Source organism: Coregonus lavaretus, assembly GCF_964263955.1.
Source record: "Coregonus lavaretus genome assembly, chromosome: 5".
In the NCBI taxonomy this organism is placed as follows: Eukaryota; Metazoa; Chordata; class Actinopteri; order Salmoniformes; family Salmonidae; genus Coregonus; species Coregonus lavaretus.
Window position 1 is genome coordinate 61,998,985 of NC_139992.1, and position 17,772 is coordinate 62,016,756.

Below are 17,772 nucleotides of genomic sequence, written 5' to 3' on the forward strand. Positions count from 1 at the left end.
CAGAGATTGGAAAGCTGCCGCGGTCATCCCCCTCTTCAAAGGGGGTGACACTCTAGATCCAAACTGCTACAGACCTATATCCATCCTGCCCTGCCTTTCGAAAGTATTCGAAAGCCAAGTTAACAAACAGATCATCGACCATTTCGAATACCACCGTACCTTCTCCGCTATGCAATCCGGTTTCCGAGCTGGTCACGGGTGCACTTCAGCCACGCTCAAGGTCCTAAACGATATTATAACCGCGATTGATAATAGACAGTACTGTGCAGCCGTCTTCATCGACATGGCCAAGGCTTTCGACTCTGTCAACCACCGCATTCTTATTGGCAGACTAAATAGCCTTGGTTTCTCAAATGACTGCCTCGCCTGGTTCACCAACTACTTCTCAGATAGAGTTCAGTGTGTCAAATCGGAGGGCCTGTTGTCTGGACCTATGGCAGTCTCTATGGGGGTGCCACAGGGTTCAATTCTTGGGCCGACACTTTTCTCCGTGTATATCAATGATGTCGCTCTTGCTGCTGGTGACTCTCTGATCCACCTCTACGCAGACGACACCATTTTGTATACATCTGGCCCTTCATTGGACACTGTGTTAACAAACCTCCAAACGAGCTTCAATGCCATACAACAATCCTTCAGTAGCCTCCAACTGCTCTTAAACACTAGTAAAACTAAATGCATGCTTTTCAATCGAACGCTGCTGGCACCCGCCCACCCGACTAGAATCACCACTCTCGACGGGTCTGACCTAGAGTATGTGGACAACTACAAATACCTAGGTGTCTGGTTAGACTGTAAACTCTCCTTCCAGACTCACATAAAGAATCTCCAATCCAAAGTTAAATCTAGAATTGGCTTCCTATTTCGCAATAAAGCCTCCTTCACTCATGCTGCCAAACATGCCCTCGTAAAACTGACTATCCTACCGATCCTTGACTTCGGCGATGTAATTTACAAAATAGCCTCCAACACTCTACTCAGCAAATTGGATGTAGTCTATCACAGTGCCATCCGTTTTGTCTCCAAAGCCCCATACACTACCCACCACTGTGACCTGTACGCTCTTGTTGGCTGGTCCTCACTACATGTTCGTCGTCAAACCCACTGGCTCCAGGCCATCTATAAATCACTGCTAGGCAAATCCCCGCCTTATCTTAGCTCATTGGTCACCATAGCAGCACCCACCCGTAGTCTACGCTCCAGCAGGTATATCTCACTGGTCATTCCCAAAGCCAACACCTCCTTTGGCCGCCATTCCTTCCAGTTCTCTGCTGCCAATGACTGGAACGAATTGCAAAAATCTCTGAAGCTGGAGACTCTTATCTCCCTTAATAACTTTAAGCATCAGTTGTCAGAGCACCTTACCGATCACTGCACCTGTACACAGCCCATCCGAAATTAGCCCACCCAACTACCTCATCCCTATATTATTTATTTTGCTCTTTTGCACCCCAGTATCTCTATTTGCACATAATCTCTTGCACATCTAGCATTCCAGTGTTAATACTATTGTAATTATTCTGCACTATAGCCTATTTATTGCCTTACCTCCATAACTTGCTACATTTGCACACACTGTATATATATTTTCTGTTGTATTTTCTGACTTTATGTTTTTTTTTACCCCATATGTAACTCTGTTGTTTTTATTGCACTACTTTGCTTTATCTTGGCCAGGTCGCAGTTGTAAATGAGAACTTGTTCTCAACTGGCTTACCTGGTTAAATAAAGGTTAAATAAAAAAAAAAAAAAAAAAAAAATAAGAATTCAGAGATGTCTACTGCTGCTTTTTTCCAGGTGTCCAGAGTGGACACCCTGGCCCTGTGAATCCTGGCCGTGGACAGTTCCATCGGACAATTTCATTAAATGTAAGCAGCCATTGCTGAGGTGGTATCTACCTTTGTACAATAATTTGTTTAGCAGCTGTGGTTCCTACCAACCCACACTCTCCGTTGGCATTCAATTCAGAGTCATCACAAAACAACATCACTATTGGATCTAATGGCAATATTTGGTCTATAAGTGCAGAGATTATATAATTGACTTTCTCCCAGAATTCAACCACCCCTGGGCATTTCCACAGCACATGCTGAAAAGTACCATGGTACCATGTGGAGCAGAATTCACATAAAGGCGACCAATGTGATGTCTTTTCTGAGGGGTTAGATTCATTAAATAGTGATTGGGTTTTTAGATTATCCAAATATATTTTCTTCCATACCGTCTCCAATTTATTTGTCTGTCAAAAAGTGTAAAATCTTTTCCCCATACAGTGGATAGAGGTAATGGTTTTTGTGTTGCTAGTATTAACTGACTATAGATATCAGAAACAACTCATTTTGAGGGGCGGCTGTCCGTTATAAATTTGACCAATGGGTGTAGCGGTAATTCTGCTTCCTATGGGGTATAGGCACGCATGGATAGAGGAGTTGAAGGTAAAGACAAAATGATGACCCTTGGACATTAAAACACTGGCGGATTTCCTGGAAGCTAAATAGTCCATTCACATTCACATATCTTTGAAAGTATAAATACCCTTCCTAGACCAGGAATCTGATAAAAATGGTTTCTTACCATTCTTTTTTATGCCATATTTGAGAGTATGAATGCCATTTAAGATTAGATCTCGTATGCTTCTCTGTAGCTTTCCACACATTTACTGCGTATGCTACAGTATAATGGCTCCAAACAATCATTACATTTTTTAGGAGTCAATCCAGAAAATAATACATCTTGTATTCTAATTGGAGAAACTACTGACTCTTCTATAGCGTGTCATTAAACAGAAGCCTCTGGGTTTAACCAGGTCTCCAGGAAATTAATTTGGAATGTTAGGTGTTGCATATTTAATCTGTGGTCTCTTTTTTTCCCCTACTGGTCTAAACTTGACTCTATAGTAGGAGGCAGTGGTAACATGGAACTCATAAAATGTATACAAGGGAGGACATTCATTTTAATAATTGAGATTCTAGCATGCAAAGAAGTGGGCATAACGGACCATCTGTTTGTCTTTTTGGACCTTTGGAAAGGTTTCTAAGAAGTTCTTGCTGCAAGAAGTGTAAATAGAGGGGGGTATTGTAATGCTTAAGTAGGTGATTTGTGTCTTCACCGTGGCCATAGTTGATGTGTGTGCTTGGGTGAAGTGATCTGATGATCTGCAGTTGATTTGGCTTCTGTGACATTATGGATCCTTCTAGGGAATGGACGCATGACACAGGACGTTTTAACACCCGCAGCAACCAGACCATGCGGCTAGATTATGGACCAGGAGTACCCACAGGGGCTGCCAGGGACAGATATGCACGCACATAGGCAGAGACACAGACACACCCATATGATCTTAACCCAAATATTCCAGGTGGCATATTATTGTATAGTGTGTACAGTCACTAATCTCTAGTCATTTGATTAATATAAGGTCCATATCCGTTCTACTGAACAAACCCCTGGTGGGTCAAAACTAACTGACCGTTCAGACGGTGCATGTGAGCCAAATATACCCACCAGCGTGTATTAGCCAGTCGAGCTAAATACTCTTGTGCCTAAGTGCCTGTTCAATAAGGGGGGCATCGATGCCAACTAAGACAATTAAGCTCCATCATGACAAGAGCTTTAGGTCGAGCTTACTCCTAGGGAAAAGTACGAAGACGAAATGCAAGGCTGCAAACAGAGAATGACCAAGTAAAACATAGACGTAATTAAGGTGTAACGAACACACACTCCCAAAACCACATGAGAACAATAACATTGCCAAGGTCTGATGTCTGTAATTGCGATTCCTTGAATGCTCGTGTCATGATGAAGTTTGTTCTTGAATGTGTCCTCCCCAGAGTTTTTGACTGCAGGCCCGTACGCCTTTTATCCTGCGGAAACCCGCTGAGATTAAACAAAGGTATTCCGGCGGGAACGCTTTCTGAAATTCCCAACGGGAATAATAATAAGGGATAATTTGCTACCGCCAGCCACTTAACCCTCTTTTGAAGGGGAGAGTGAGATGTCTTCGGGAGGGTAAATAATCTTTGATAATTTGACATGTTTGTTTCCTCCGTTGATCCCTTGGTTGAAGTCAGCGGTTTTGGGGAGTTACGTAAAGCATACAGCCCAATTATCCCAAACCATGTTGGTCTCAAGCCGACTATGTAATAGAACATAATTTGCCTCCTTTGTTTTGTTTTTTTAGGGGTTGAGGGAGAGTGAGAGAAAATGTGTATGTACACGTGTGTGCGCCCGCATGCGTGTGTGGGAGCATACTTGAGAGAAACAGGGAGCGAGCGGGGGACCGACTGACCAACAGATCGAAACACTGCCCGACACAAGATAGCCTAATGTCGTTCTAATCAGAGAGTTTTTCATGTAACACCACATGGTAACTTAAGCCAGTCAACAGAAACATACATATTAGGAGACTGCTACTGTGATGAGAGTGCTGAGTTTAAAAAGTAACACATCGTGTGCTCCTACGATCTTAAGAAACGTCAGATACAACTGACCTATCTATGATGTAATATCTGTCTGTGTTTGATCAAGGGAGTCCTTGGTTTTATTTTGAAACTGTTCCACTAGACATACAGTACAAGTCAAAAGTTTGGACACACCTACTCATTCCAGGGTTTTTCTTTATTTTTACTATTTTCTACATTGTAGAATAATAGTGAAGACATCAAAACTATGTAACAGCACATATGGAATCATGTAGTAACCAAAAAAGTGTTAAACAAATCAAAATATATTATATTATATTATATGTTATATTTGAGATTCTTCAAATAGCCACCCTTTGCCTTGATGACAGCTTTGCACACTTTGCATTCTCTCAACTAGCTTCATAAGGTATTCACCTGAAATGCATTTCAATTAACAGGTGTGCCTTGTTAAAAGTTAATTTGTTGAATTTATTTCCTTCTTAATGAGTTTGAGCCAATCAGTTGTGTTGTGACAAAGTAGGGGTGGTACACAGAAGATAACCCAATTTGGTAAAAGACCCAAGTCCATATTATGGCAAGAACAGCTCAAATAAGCAAAGAGAAACGACAGCCCATCATTACTTTAAGACATTAAGGTCAGTCAATACAGAACATTTCAAGAACTTTGAAAGTTTCTTCAAGTGCAGCTGCAAAAACCATCAAGCGCTATGATGAAACTGGCTCTCATGAGGACCGCCACAGGAAAGGAAGACCCAGAGTTACCTCTGCTACAGAGGATAAGTTCTTTACAGTTAACTGCACCTCAGATTGCAGCCCAAATAAATTCAAGTAACAGACACATCTCAACTGTTCAGAGGAGACTGCGTGAATCAGGCCTTCATGGTCGAAGTGCTGCAAAGAAACCACTATTAAAGGACACTAATAAGAAGAAGAGACTTGCTTGGGCCGAGAAACACGAGCAATGGACATTAGACCGGTGGAAATCTGTCCTTTGGTCTGATGAGTCCAGATTTGAGATTTTTAGTTCCAACCGCCGTGTCTTTGTGAGACGCAGAGTAGGTGAGCGGATGATCTCAGCATGTGTGGTTCCCACCGTGAAGCATGGAGGAGGAGGTGTGATAGTGTGGGGGTGCTTTGCTGGTGACACTGTCTGTGATTTAGTTTGAATTCAAGGCACACTTAACCAGCATGGCTACAACAGCATTCTGCAGCGATACGCCATCCCATCTGGTTTGCGCTTAGTGGGACTATCATTTGTTTTTCAACAGAACAATGACCCAAAACACACCTCCAGGCCGTGTAAGGGCTATTTGACCAAGGAGAGTGATGGAGTGCTGCATCAGATGACCTGCCCTCCACAATCACCCGACCTCAACCCAATTGAGATGGTTTGGGATGAGTTGGACCGCAGACTGAAGGAAAAACAGCCAACAAGTGCTCAGCATACTCCCTCAAGACTGTTGGAAAAGCATTCCTCATGAAGCTGGTTGAGAGAATGCCAAGAGTGTGCAAAGCTGTCATCAACGCAAAGGGTGGCTACTTTGAAGAATCTCAAATATAAAATATATTTTCATTTGTTTAACACTTTTTTGTTTACTACATGACTCCATATGTGTTATTTCATTGTTTTGATGTCTTCCCTATTATTCTACAATGTAGAAAATAGTAAAAATAAAGAAAAACCCTGCAATGAGTAGGTGTGTCCAAACTTTTGACTGGTACTGTATGTCAAATTCTCATGTATTACCTAATCAAGTAGTCTGTGGATATAAAGGAGGGCACTGAGCCTGTATACAATCATTTTAGAATGAGGGGTGCTGTAGTTCTGCTGGTGTTGCTGTGCTGTCTGTCTGGGTTATGGGCTCAGGTAGAGAGTGTGATTGAGAGTCATTGGAATGAAGCTACCGAGACAAGCCACAACGAGGTGACTGGCCAGACCACCATCACCCCTGACATCTAGACTGAGCTGAGGGTGCTGAGAGACAAAGTGAACATCCTGGGTGCTGTTGTGGTAGAAGAGAGAGTGGAGCTGAGTGTCACCAAGACTGAACTGCAGCTCCAGAAGAACAAGCTAGAGGAGCTGGAGAGAAAGAATCCAGGGCAAACAGCTGAACTGTCCATGGATGGCCAGAGTGACTGCCAGTGAGAGGGAGTTGGATGAGCAGAAAAAGGAGGTGACGACTCTTAGAGAGGAGCTGAGCGCCACTAAGACTGAACTGCAGCACCAGAGGAACAAGGTGGAGGAGCTGGAGAGGGTGAATGCAGACAGACCAAAAGGTAGCCTTCTCTGCTAGTTTGACTGGTTCAGGAGCTGTAGGACCATTCAATTCTGAAACTGCTTTATAGACCCAGAAGGTTAGGACTTTCTAGACCCAGGAGGATAGGGCTTTCTAGACCCAGAAGGTTAGGGCTTTATAGACCCAGGAGGTTAGGGCTTTCTAGACCCAGGAGGATAGGGCTTTCTAGACCCAGAAGGTTAGGGCTTTATAGTCCCAGAAGGTTAGGGCTTTCTAGACCCAGGATATTATTCCGCAACCCAATATGAAAACTGAATAAAAAGATAATTGCAAAAAATCTAAGAATAAGGTGGACAAAAAAATAAAACACTTAAGCTTTTAGTCACAAACATGACAGAGTGCAATTTCTTATTTTCATCCACTTGATAACTGTTGATGTTTTCAAATGAATACCACCAATACATCTGCATACATTGTCTTTTTAAGTGTTTAGTAAGTTTGTTTTGTGAGTAGGTGCAGGTATTCGTCTTTTCATCGTCTTGTCATTCATTGCTATAACTGTTGCAGTTGAAATGTTGATATTGCTTTTCTTTTATGTTAATTCAAATCCACCTTGAAAACAAGATGATGCATCTCATTGGGTTTCCATTGTCAATATAACATTCTAACAATACAGTAAACCACATTGTTGTTTTGTACGATGAGCCCACCAGTCCCATACATTGCGGTGCCGCTGGCTATACCTTAATCCTCCCCATTGCCCCCCTTCCACACTTGAGCATCAAATTAATCCAATTTAAGGCTTATAGGGCTTTACCTCAACTGAGGTAGACCATGATATAGTTTCATACCAAATAGCGTCATCCTATAGCTTGTCTCAAACAAGCGTTACTTGTATCAAACTGTACTCGTACAGTGGGACATAGTACAGTATAGTTTAATAGTAGAAAAAAAAGTAAACTAGAAACAATAGGAGTTCATTTTCTACATAGGAGAAAATGAGAGGAGCCCATTTGAGAGTATTGGGATGAGACCCAGTGCACAAAACCCCCTGGACAGAAATACACACGCGCTGTTTAAACATGATCAGTATAGCAGAGTGGGAAACAAATGTGCTTTGCAGTAATCAAACCTCTCAGTTCATATCTGTTGTTACTGAACCGGGTGAGAACCTGTGGAGAAGGTGGGAAGTGTTTGACTGTGTGTGTTAGCCAGGAGAGGATCTGTGTGGAGGTGTGCCCGCGCGTGCATGTACTATCATCTCCTGCGGGAAACAATCTGCCATGATGATGGCTCATATTTTCCCCAAGCAAGATGCTTGCATGTACAGCTCCAACCGATCAATAAAACACAATGCTTTTATATTTAGATGAAAAGAACAGCAAAAAACATGTTACATTGTTTCATTTTGATCCCATCTTTTTTAAAAGTGAAATCCCCTGTTCAAAGCTGCAATCTCTTTGAAGTATGAAGTTGGTACTATAAACAGAGCACGGCATATTGTTAATTCTCACAAACACTTTGACACACACACAGCTTGGTGTGTGACAGCACTGTCTGGCCCCAAATCATTCTGTGGCTGTCTCTCTCCCAGTGCACGGCACACATCAGCCATTGAATTGGCTTCGTCTGAACTCTTTTTCATTCCTTCCATCTCTCTTTTTATGTCTTCTCCTTTTCTTTCCCCCTCACTGTCCCACTGTCTCACTGTCCCACTGTCTCACTGTCTCACTGTCCCACTGTCCCAAACACACATTCTCTCTCCAACTCTCCCCTCTTCCAAATAACACTACCAATATCTCACTCATAACAAAAACACGTGGATGTAATGATAAACTAATAAAGATAGATCAAAACCAGGGGTTAGTAGCTAATCGGCAAAACCCTGTACTACACTATGTACACTGTTGTGCCACTGCCAATATGTGACAGGTTTGGGATCAGTGTGAGACTTTAACACCGGGTAAAGAGAGCTGGCTGTGATGTGTATTGGCCTGACATGCGTTCCACCAGAGACAGATTGCATTGGGCTGTCCCTGCTGAGCTCGGCATTCTGCTGCCCTGGCTAGCCTGGCACTATCTAGCAGTGGCTAGAGGTTAGTGCGTCCTTGCCTGTCCTTTCTGCTAGGGTGCCCTTTGGGAGCTGATGCGCGGGACTGTTGATGTTTTGACTGGACGCGTTGACTATATGTGGAGACGAGAGGGGGTGGTGGGGTTTAGTTTTTTTTGGAGTGGGCTGAAAAGCTCTCTAGGGTCGAGATACCTGGAGTGGGAGAGGACACTTCACGTTCAAAGACACATACTGTTTGTTTATACTGTACATCAGAGCAACTTCCAGTCCGAAAGGGCCAAAAAACACAGTTTTTTGTTTCTACCTCGTAGTTAATTGCACTCACTTGGTGTCCCAGATCTGAATCAGGCCCTGATTAGAAGGAGAGGATGAAAACCAGGGGTGTTCTGGACCTCCAGCACCTGAATTAATTAAACAGCCCTGCTGTACATACATGGATACAGCCACTGTATGTTTGCACGCTATACACATTCGCATGCACACAAATGCACTCACCAGTAGAGTTGGGCGGTATCCAGACTTACATCTCTTCATATGGAACCTTTACCATACCGGGGTATACGGTATTACTGGCAGTGCACACAAGCGGGCGCTATTTCATTCCAAACGTAAAAATAAAACACAAACGCTAACAAAGTACTAGTGAATTCCCATAGCGGACGCTAGCTAAATACGTGCATCAAAACAAATAAGTGCAAGCAAACATAAACGATTTTGCAAAGACAGACAACCAGCTCATAAATGTATACAACTATCTCAAAAGGCTACTCACAGTTTGCTGCATGCACACAAAAAATATTAGACAGCAGTGATCTTGATCAAGACTCCAGAGGGGATTGATTGTCTCTACTCTCAAGAAGCTTGATCTGGCAAGCTAGACACTTAGCTAGCAAGTTAGAAAACCAAATGTATAGCTGGAGCCCTGTGCTGGAGAAAATGTATTGGGCACATCTTAGATAGTTCAACTTGTAGTTATAAGATATTTTAGCTGGCAAACATTAGTAGTGAACTTCAAGTGTAACTTGATCACTTCTCTTGCGCTGCACAACCATGGATCATCATGTTATTTTTTGGGGACGTTATTGAAAATCATACCGTGGGTATTTTGAAATACCCCGGTATACGGTATATACGGTATAGCACCCAGGTCTACTCACCAGCACAGTCAATTTCCTCTGAGAGTAGTGTTTCTTTAAACCACTGATATCCAAGGTCAAAGGGTGTGAGGTAGCTCGATTGCACTTGACGCAATGGAGCAATTGAGTGCAGGACGCACGTCACAAACGGCAGGGAGCCAGGGACGTACAACACACACACCACCGCCGTGGTCAGCTGTGTTCAATAGAGTAATGGTGTGGTGGTGCATAGGCAGTGGAAACTATCACACGGCGCAGAGTGGGGAAAACATGACCCAGCCATTCCACCCTAGGGCAATTTAGGAAGGAAGGGAGACAAGGGATGTTTTGGGAGGTTGTTACCAACTGTCCCAATATACAGCAGGCACAACATGACAGTCAAAACAATGTACATTGTCTGGGAGCTGTGATATGAATACAAAGGTCTGTCTTGCAAAATAGATGTTCTCTCGATGACACCACACTGTGAAAATAAAGGACAAAAGCCCCCGGAAAGAAATAAAAAGTCACACACATACGCTGTTTAAACATGATCAGTATAGCAGAGTGGGAAACACATTTTCTTTGCAGTATTCCAACCTCCCAGTTCATATCTGTTGTTACTGGACCGGGTGAGAACCTGTGGAGAAGGTGGGAAGTGTTTGACTGTGTGTGTTAGCCAGGAGAGGATCTGTGTGGAGGTGTGCCTGTGCGTGCATGTACTATCATCTCCTGTGGGAAACAATCTGCCATGATGATGGCTCATATTTTCCCCAAGCAAGATGCTTGCATGTACAGCTCCAAATGATCAATAAAAACACACAACGCTTTTATATTTAGATGAAAAGAACAGCAAAAAACATGTTACATTGTTTCATTTTGATCCTATCTTAAAATGTAATCATTGCACCATCCACCAGCATCCCAATAGACAGACAGGGCACTGGTAGCTCGATTGCACTTGATGCAATGGAGCAATTGAGTGCAGGGCGCACATCAAACGGTAGAGATACAGGACACACACTGAGAAAACGGAGAAAAAAATAGATGCTTCCAGAGAAGCTAACTCTTGAGCAGAGTGGGGAAAAACTGCCTACCCTAAGCAGTGGGAGAAACAACTATAAAAAGTGGACCTACCGTGAGACAGGGATGAGAGCTGGAAGTTACTTCTCTGGATTTCACTCTGCGTTTACTTCAAGAGAGAGAGGGGGAGGGGAGAGAGATGGAAAGAGAGAGGGGAGGGGAGAAAGGGGAGGGAGAGAGAGAGAGAGAGAGAGAGAGAGAGAGAGAGAGAGAGAGAGAGAGAGAGAAGGGGAGGGGATGGGATGGGAGGGGAGGGGAGGGGAGGGGAGGGAGAGAGAGAGAGAGAGAGAGGAGGGGAGCGAGAGAGAAAGCGAGAGAGAACACAGCCAGTTAGGATGAGCAAGCCTTGTATAACATCATAATGCATTCAGTGCATACATAACACTGCCTCATTGGGATACATGCAAAGAAGTCTATATCCAACAGACCAGGAGAGACTTATAACAGCTAGAAATGCAGCGAATGTGCCATTAAGACTGCATATTGAACTTTAAATTAGATAGACTAATTTTTTTTGTCTATCTAATTTAATTCGTTTAAATGTCACTGGCTTCTCAGATACATAGGTTACGACTCAAATGGCACCCTATTCCCTACATAGTGCATTACTTTTGACCAGAGCCCTATGGTCCCTGGTCCAGTACTGCATTTTACATGGAATAGAGTGTCATTTGAGACACAGCCATACCATAGCAAACAGAAGTGTTTTTCACCAGGCACTGTCAACATGTCAGAATGGGGTCTATTTTTGCATGCAGCACTAATGGAATGGAGTCGTTACACAGCCAAGGAGATTTCTACACCACTGGTGGTGAATGGTGTCGTTTGAAAATGAAGTGTAAACACCCAAACACACATTTATTGTTTTCACTGCATGCACACATACAGTACACGCCCAATATTCACGCACACACACACACACACACACACTGGATCTTGGGACCAGTGTCCTGGTATAAATCTTGGTCTTCGCTCCTGGATATCACCTTAGTCTTTGGTTTACAAACCATAGGCAACCCAATTTGAAGAAGACAATGCTCTCTGATCGGTGGCTGGTCACTCCAAACCCATTGGAATCCACACCCAGTTTTAAATGGTGGAAGCCCTTAATGGCAATGTCTATACCAAAATGAGTCCTCTATGTACTGTATCTCTATGATTGACACTTTTGCCCAAATAAAGATGAGTAAAGTATTTAAACATCTAACATAATTAATTAGATGTATAAGTAATTCAAATCAATCAACAAGTTTCAGATTCATACAATTAACATTGAACATTTTACAGAGAACAATAGTGATGATATTTCTCTAAATTCAATAAAGGTTTTGAAAATCATGTTGACTATTTTGTTAAATTGGTATGCAAATAACATTTCAAAAATTAGTCTCTAATAGAAGGTTAATCAAAATGATTACTGTATTTGGTTCTCCCTTTATTGCAACTTTTTGACTAAGTTTCCGTAGTGACAAAATTAGTTGGGTGTAGGGTTGTTACGGTGACCGTATTACCGCCACTACGGCTGTCACGAGTCATGATGGCAGTCAAATTCCCCGTGACCATTTAGTCATGGTAATTAGGCTTCTCCAAGCTCTGATGCTGCTGATGGTCATTACTAGCCTACCAACTGTCTCTCTCTCCAGTCTCTTCCTCTCTCTCCAGTCTCTTCCTCTCTCTCCAGTCTCTTCTGTCTCCAGTCTCCAGTCTCCAGTCTCTCTCCAGTCTCTCCAGTCTCTCCAGTCTCTCTCTCCAGTCTCTCTCTCCAGTCTCTCTCTCCAGTCTCTCTCTCCAGTCTCTCTCTCCAGTCTCTCTCTCCAGTCTCTGTGTCTCTCACTCTCCAGTCTCTCTCTACAGTCTCTCTCTACAGTCTCGGAATCTCTCTCCGGTCTCTCTCTCCGGTCTCAGTCTCTCTCTCCAGTCTCTCCAGTCTCTCTCTCCAGTCTCTCCAGTCTCTCCAGTCTCTCTCTCCAGTCTCTCTCTCCAGTCTCTCTCTCCAGTCTCTCTCTCCAGCCTCTCCAGTCTCTCTCTCCAGTCTCTCCAGTCTCTCTCTCCAGTCTCTCTCTCCAGTCTCTCTCTCCAGTCTCTCTCTCCAGTCTCTCTCTCTCTCAATATGTCTCTCTCTCTCTGGTCTCTCCAGTCTCTCTCCCCAGTCTCTTCTCTCTCCGGTCTCTCTCTCCGGTCTCTCTCTCTGGTCTCTCTCTCTGGTCTCTCCCTTCAGTCTCTCTGTCTCCAGTCTCTATCCAGTCTCTTTGTCTCTATCCAGTTTCTCTGTCTCTCTCCAGTCTCTCTGTCTCTCTCCAGTCTCTCTGTCTCTCTCCAGTCTCTCTGTCTCTCTCCAGTCTCTCTGTCTCCAGTCTCTGTCTCCAGTCTCTCTGTCTCCAGTCTCCCGTCTCTCCAGTCTCCCGTCTCTCCAGTCTCCCGTCTCTCCAGTCTCCCGTCTCTCCAGTCTCCCTCTCTCTCCAGTATCTCAGTTTCTCTACAGTATCTCAGTCTCTCTCCCTCATCTCTCTCTCCAGTCTCTCTCTCTCTCACTCTCCAGTCTCTCTCTCCAGTCTCTCTGTCTCTCTCTCTACAGTCTATCCCTCCGGTCTCTCTCTCTCCGGTCTCTCCAGTCTCTCTCTCCGGTCTCTCCAGTCTCTCTCTCCGGTCTCTCCGGTCTCTCTCTCCGGTCTCTCCGGTCTCTCTCTCCGGTCTCTCCGGTCTCCCGCCTCTCTCTCCGGTCTCCCGCCTCTCTCTCCGGTCTCCCGCCTCTCTCTCCGGTCTCCCGCCTCTCTCTCCGGTCTCCCGCCTCTCTCTCCGGTCTCCCGCCTCTCTCTCCGGTCTCCCGCCTCTCTCTCCGGTCTCTGCCTCTCTCTCCGGTCTCTGCCTCTCTCTCCGGTCTCTGCCTCTCTCTCCGGTCTCTGCCTCTCTCTCCGGTCTCTGCCTCTCTCTCCGGTCTCTGCCTCTCTCTCCGGTCTCTCTGTCTCTCTCCAGTCTCTCTCTCTGTCTCCAGTCTCTCTCTCTGTCTCCAGTCTCTCTCTCTGTCTCCAGTCTCTCTGTCTCCAGTCTCTCTCTCTGTCTCCAGTCTCTCTGTCTCCAGTCTCTCTGTCTCCAGTCTCTCTGTCTCCAGTCTCCAGTCTCTCCAGTCTCCCTCTCTCTCCAGTATCTCAGTTTCTCTACAGTATCTCAGTCTCTCTCTCCAGTCTCTCTCCCTCATCTCTCTCTCCAGTCTCTCTCTCTCACTCTCCAGTCTCTCTCTCCAGTCTCTCACTCTCCAGTCTCTCTCTCCAGTCTCTCACTCTACAGTCTCTCTCTAAAGTCTCTCTCTACAGTCTCAGTCTCTCTCTCCGGTCTCTCTCTCCAGTCTCTCTGCCTCTCTCTCCAGTCTCCCGCCTCTCTCTCCAGTCTCCCGCCTCTCTCTCCAGTCTCCCGCCTCTCTCTCCAGTCTCCCGCCTCTCTCTCCAGTCTCCCGCCTCTCTCTCCAGTCTCTCTCTCCAGTCTCTCTCTCCAGTCTCTCTGCCTCTCTCTCCAGTCTCTCTGTCTCTCTCTCCAGTCTCTCTGTCTCTCTCTCCAGTCTCTCTGTCTCTCTCTCCAGTCTCTCTGTCTCTCTCTCCAGTCTCTCTGTCTCTCACTCTCCAGTCTCTCTCTCCGGTCTCTGCCTCTCTCTCCGGTCTCTCTGTCTCTCTCCAGTCTCCCGCCTCTATCTCCAGTCTCTCTGTCTCTCACTCTCCGGTCTCTCTCTCCGGTCTCTCTCTCCGGTCTCTCTCTCCGGTCTCTCTCTCCGGTCTCTCTCTCCGGTCTCTCTCTCCGGTCTCTCTCTCCGGTCTCTCTCTCCGGTCTCAGTCTCTCTCTCCAGTCTCTCTCTACAGTCGCTCTCTACAGTCTCAGTCTCTCTCTCCAGTCTCTCTCTACAGTCGCTCTCTACAGTCTCAGTCTCTCTCTCCTGTCTCTCGGTCTCTCTGTCGCTCTCTCCAGTCTCTGCCTCTCTCTCCAGTCTCTGCCTCTCTCTCCAGTCTCTGCCTCTCTCTCCAGTCTCTGCCTCTCTCTCCAGTCTCTGCCTCTCTCTCCAGTCTCTGCCTCTCTCTCCAGTCTCTGCCTCTCTCTACAGTCTCTCTCTACAGTCTCTCTCTACAGTCTCTCTCTACAGTCTCTCTCTACAGTCTCTCTCTACAGTCTCTCTCTACAGTCTCTCTCTACAGTCTCATTCTCTCTCTCCAGTCTCATTCTCTCTCTCCAGTCTCATTCTCTCTCTCCAGTCTCTGTCTCCAGTCTCTGTCTCCAGTCTCTGTCTCCAGTCTCTGTCTCCAGTCTCTGTCTCCAGTCTCTGTCTCCAGTCTCTGTCTCCAGTCTCTCTCTCCAGTCTCTCTCTCCAGTCTCTGTCTCTCTCCAGTCTCTGTCTCTCTCCAGTCTCTGTCTCTCTCTCCAGTCTCTGTCTCTCTCTCCAGTCTCTGTCTCTCTCTCCAGTCTCTGTCTCTCTCTCCAGTCTCTGTCTCTCTCTCCAGTCTCTGTCTCTCTCTCCAGTCTCTGTCTCTCTCTCCAGTCTCTGTCTCTCTCTCCAGTCTCTGTCTCTCTCTCCAGTCTCTGTCTCTCTCTCCAGTCTCTTCCTCTCTCTCCAGTCTCTTCCTCTCTCTCTCCAGTCTCTTCTGTCTCCAGTCTCCTTTCTCTCCAGTCTCCCTCTCTCTACAGTATCTCTACAGTATCTCAGTCTCTCTCTCCAGTCTCTTTCTCTCACTCTCCAGTCTCTCTCTCCAGTCTCTCACTCTCCAGAATCTCTCTACAGTCTCAGTCTCTCACTCCGGTCTCTCTCTCCGGTCTCCATCTCCAGTCTCTCCAGTCTCTCTCTCCAGTCTCTCTCTCCAGTCTCTCTCTCCAGTCTCATTCTCTCTCTACAGTCTCATTCTCTCTCTACAGTCTCATTCTCTCTCTACAGTCTCATTCTCTCTCTACAGTCTCATTCTCTCTCTACAGTCTCATTCTCTCTCTACAGTCTCATTCTCTCTCTACAGTCTCATTCTCTCTCTACAGTCTCATTCTCTCTCTACAGTCTCATTCTCTCTCTACAGTCTCATTCTCTCTCTACAGTCTCATTCTCTCTCTACAGTCTCATTCTCTCTCTACAGTCTCATTCTCTCTCTACAGTCTCGGTCTCTCTCTACAGTCTCGGTCTCTCTCTACAGTCTCGGTCTCTCTCTACTGTCTCGGTCTCTCTCTACAGTCTCGGTCTCTCTCTACTGTCTCCGGTCTCTGTCTCCGGTCTCTGTCTCCGGTCTCTGTCTCCGGTCTCTGTCTCCGGTCTCTGTCTCCGGTCTCTGTCTCCGGTCTCTGTCTCCGGTCTCTGTCTCCGGTCTCTGTCTCCGGTCTCTGTCTCCGGTCTCTGTCTCCGGTCTCTGTCTCCGGTCTCTGTCTCCGGTCTCTGTCTCCGGTCTCTCAAGTCTCTCTGTCTCTCTCTCCAGTCTCTCTGTCGCTCTCTCCAGTTGCTCTCTCCAGTCTCTCTCTCCAGTCTCTCTCTCCAGTCTCTCTCTCCAGTCTCTCTCTCCAGTCTCTCTCTCCAGTCTCTCTCTCCAGTCTCTCTCTCCAGTCTCTCTGTCTCTCTCTCCAGTCTCTCTGTTGCTCTCTCTAGTCTCTCCGTCTCTCTCTCCAGTCTCTCTGTCTCTCTCCAGTCTCTCTCTCCAGTCTCTCCAGTCTCTCTCTCCAGTCTCTCCAGTCTCTCTCTCCAGTCTCTCCAGTCTCTCTCTCCAGTCTCTGTCTCTCTCTCCAGTCTTTCTCTCTTTCTCTCCCTCTCCCTCTCTCTCATCTCCCTCTCTCAGTATCTCTCTCTCCAGTCTCTCAATCTCTCTCTCCAGTCTCTCTCTCCAGTCTCAGTCTCTCTCTCCGGTCTCTCAGTCTCTCTCTCCAGTCTCTCTCTCACTCTTGTCTCTCAATATGTCTCTCTCTCTCTCGTCTCCTCTGTCTCCAGTCTCTTCTCTCTCCGGTCTCTCTCTCAGGTCTCAGTCTCTCTCTCAGGTCTCTCTCCCAGTCTCTCTGTCTCCAGTCTCTCTGTCTCTCTCTCTCTCACTCTCTCTCTCGTCTCTCAATACATCTCTCTCTCAATATGTCTCTCTCTCCAGTCTCTCTCCCCAGTCTATGTGTCTCTCTCTCCAGTCCCCGTCTCTCTCTCCAGTCCCCGTCTCTCTCTCCAGTCCCCGTCTCTCTGTCTCTCTATCCAGTCTCTCTCTCTCTCTCGTCTTTCAATATGTCTCTCTCTCTCTCGTCTCTCAATATGTCTCTCTCTCTCCCCAGTCGCCTCTGTCTCCAGTCTCCTCTGTCTCCAGTCTCCTCTGTCTCCAGTCTCCTCTGTCTCCAGTCTCCTCTGTCTCTCTCTCCAGTCTCTGCCGCTCTCTCCAGTCTCTGCCGCTCTCTCCAGTCTCTGCCTCTCTCTCCAGTCTCTCTCTCCAGTCTCTCTCTCCAGTCTCTCTCTCCAGTCTCTCTCTCGAGTCTCTCTCCAGTCTCTCTCTACAGTCTCTCTCTACAGTCTCTCTCTACAGTCTCAGTCTCTCTCTCCAGTCTCTCTCTACAGTCTCAGTCTCTCTCTCCAGTCTCTCTCTCCGGTCTCTCTCTCCGGTCTCTCAAGGCTCTCTGTCTCTCTCTCCAGTCTCTCTGTCGCTCTCTCCAGTGTCTCTCTCCAGTCTCTCTCTCTCTCTCCAGTCTCTCTGTCGCTCTCTCTCTCCGTCTCTCTCTCCAGTCTCTCTGTCTCTCTCCAGTCTCTGTCTCTCTCTCCGGTCTCTCTCTCCAGTCTCTCCAGTCTCTCTCTCCAGTCTCTCCAGTCTCTCCAGTCTCTCTCTCCAGTCTCTCCAGTCTCTCTCTACAGTCTCAGTCTCTCTCTC

At 46.1% G+C, this 17,772-nt stretch overlaps 1 protein-coding gene across 2 annotated transcripts in view; it reads right to left on the minus strand.

Moving 5' to 3' along the window:
• The window catches only part of adarb1b (adenosine deaminase RNA specific B1b), a 164,590-nt gene that overhangs the window by 65,169 nt on the left and 81,649 nt on the right, over positions 1 to 17,772 (minus strand). The window contains exon 3 of one of the 2 annotated variants that reach the window (XM_084162081.1): positions 10,985 to 11,039. The gene's annotated coding sequence lies outside the window, so the exon portion shown is untranslated. Of the gene's footprint in view, positions 1 to 10,984; positions 11,040 to 17,772 lie in introns of those variants that run through there. The other variant, XM_084162082.1, reaches the window with a different exon arrangement.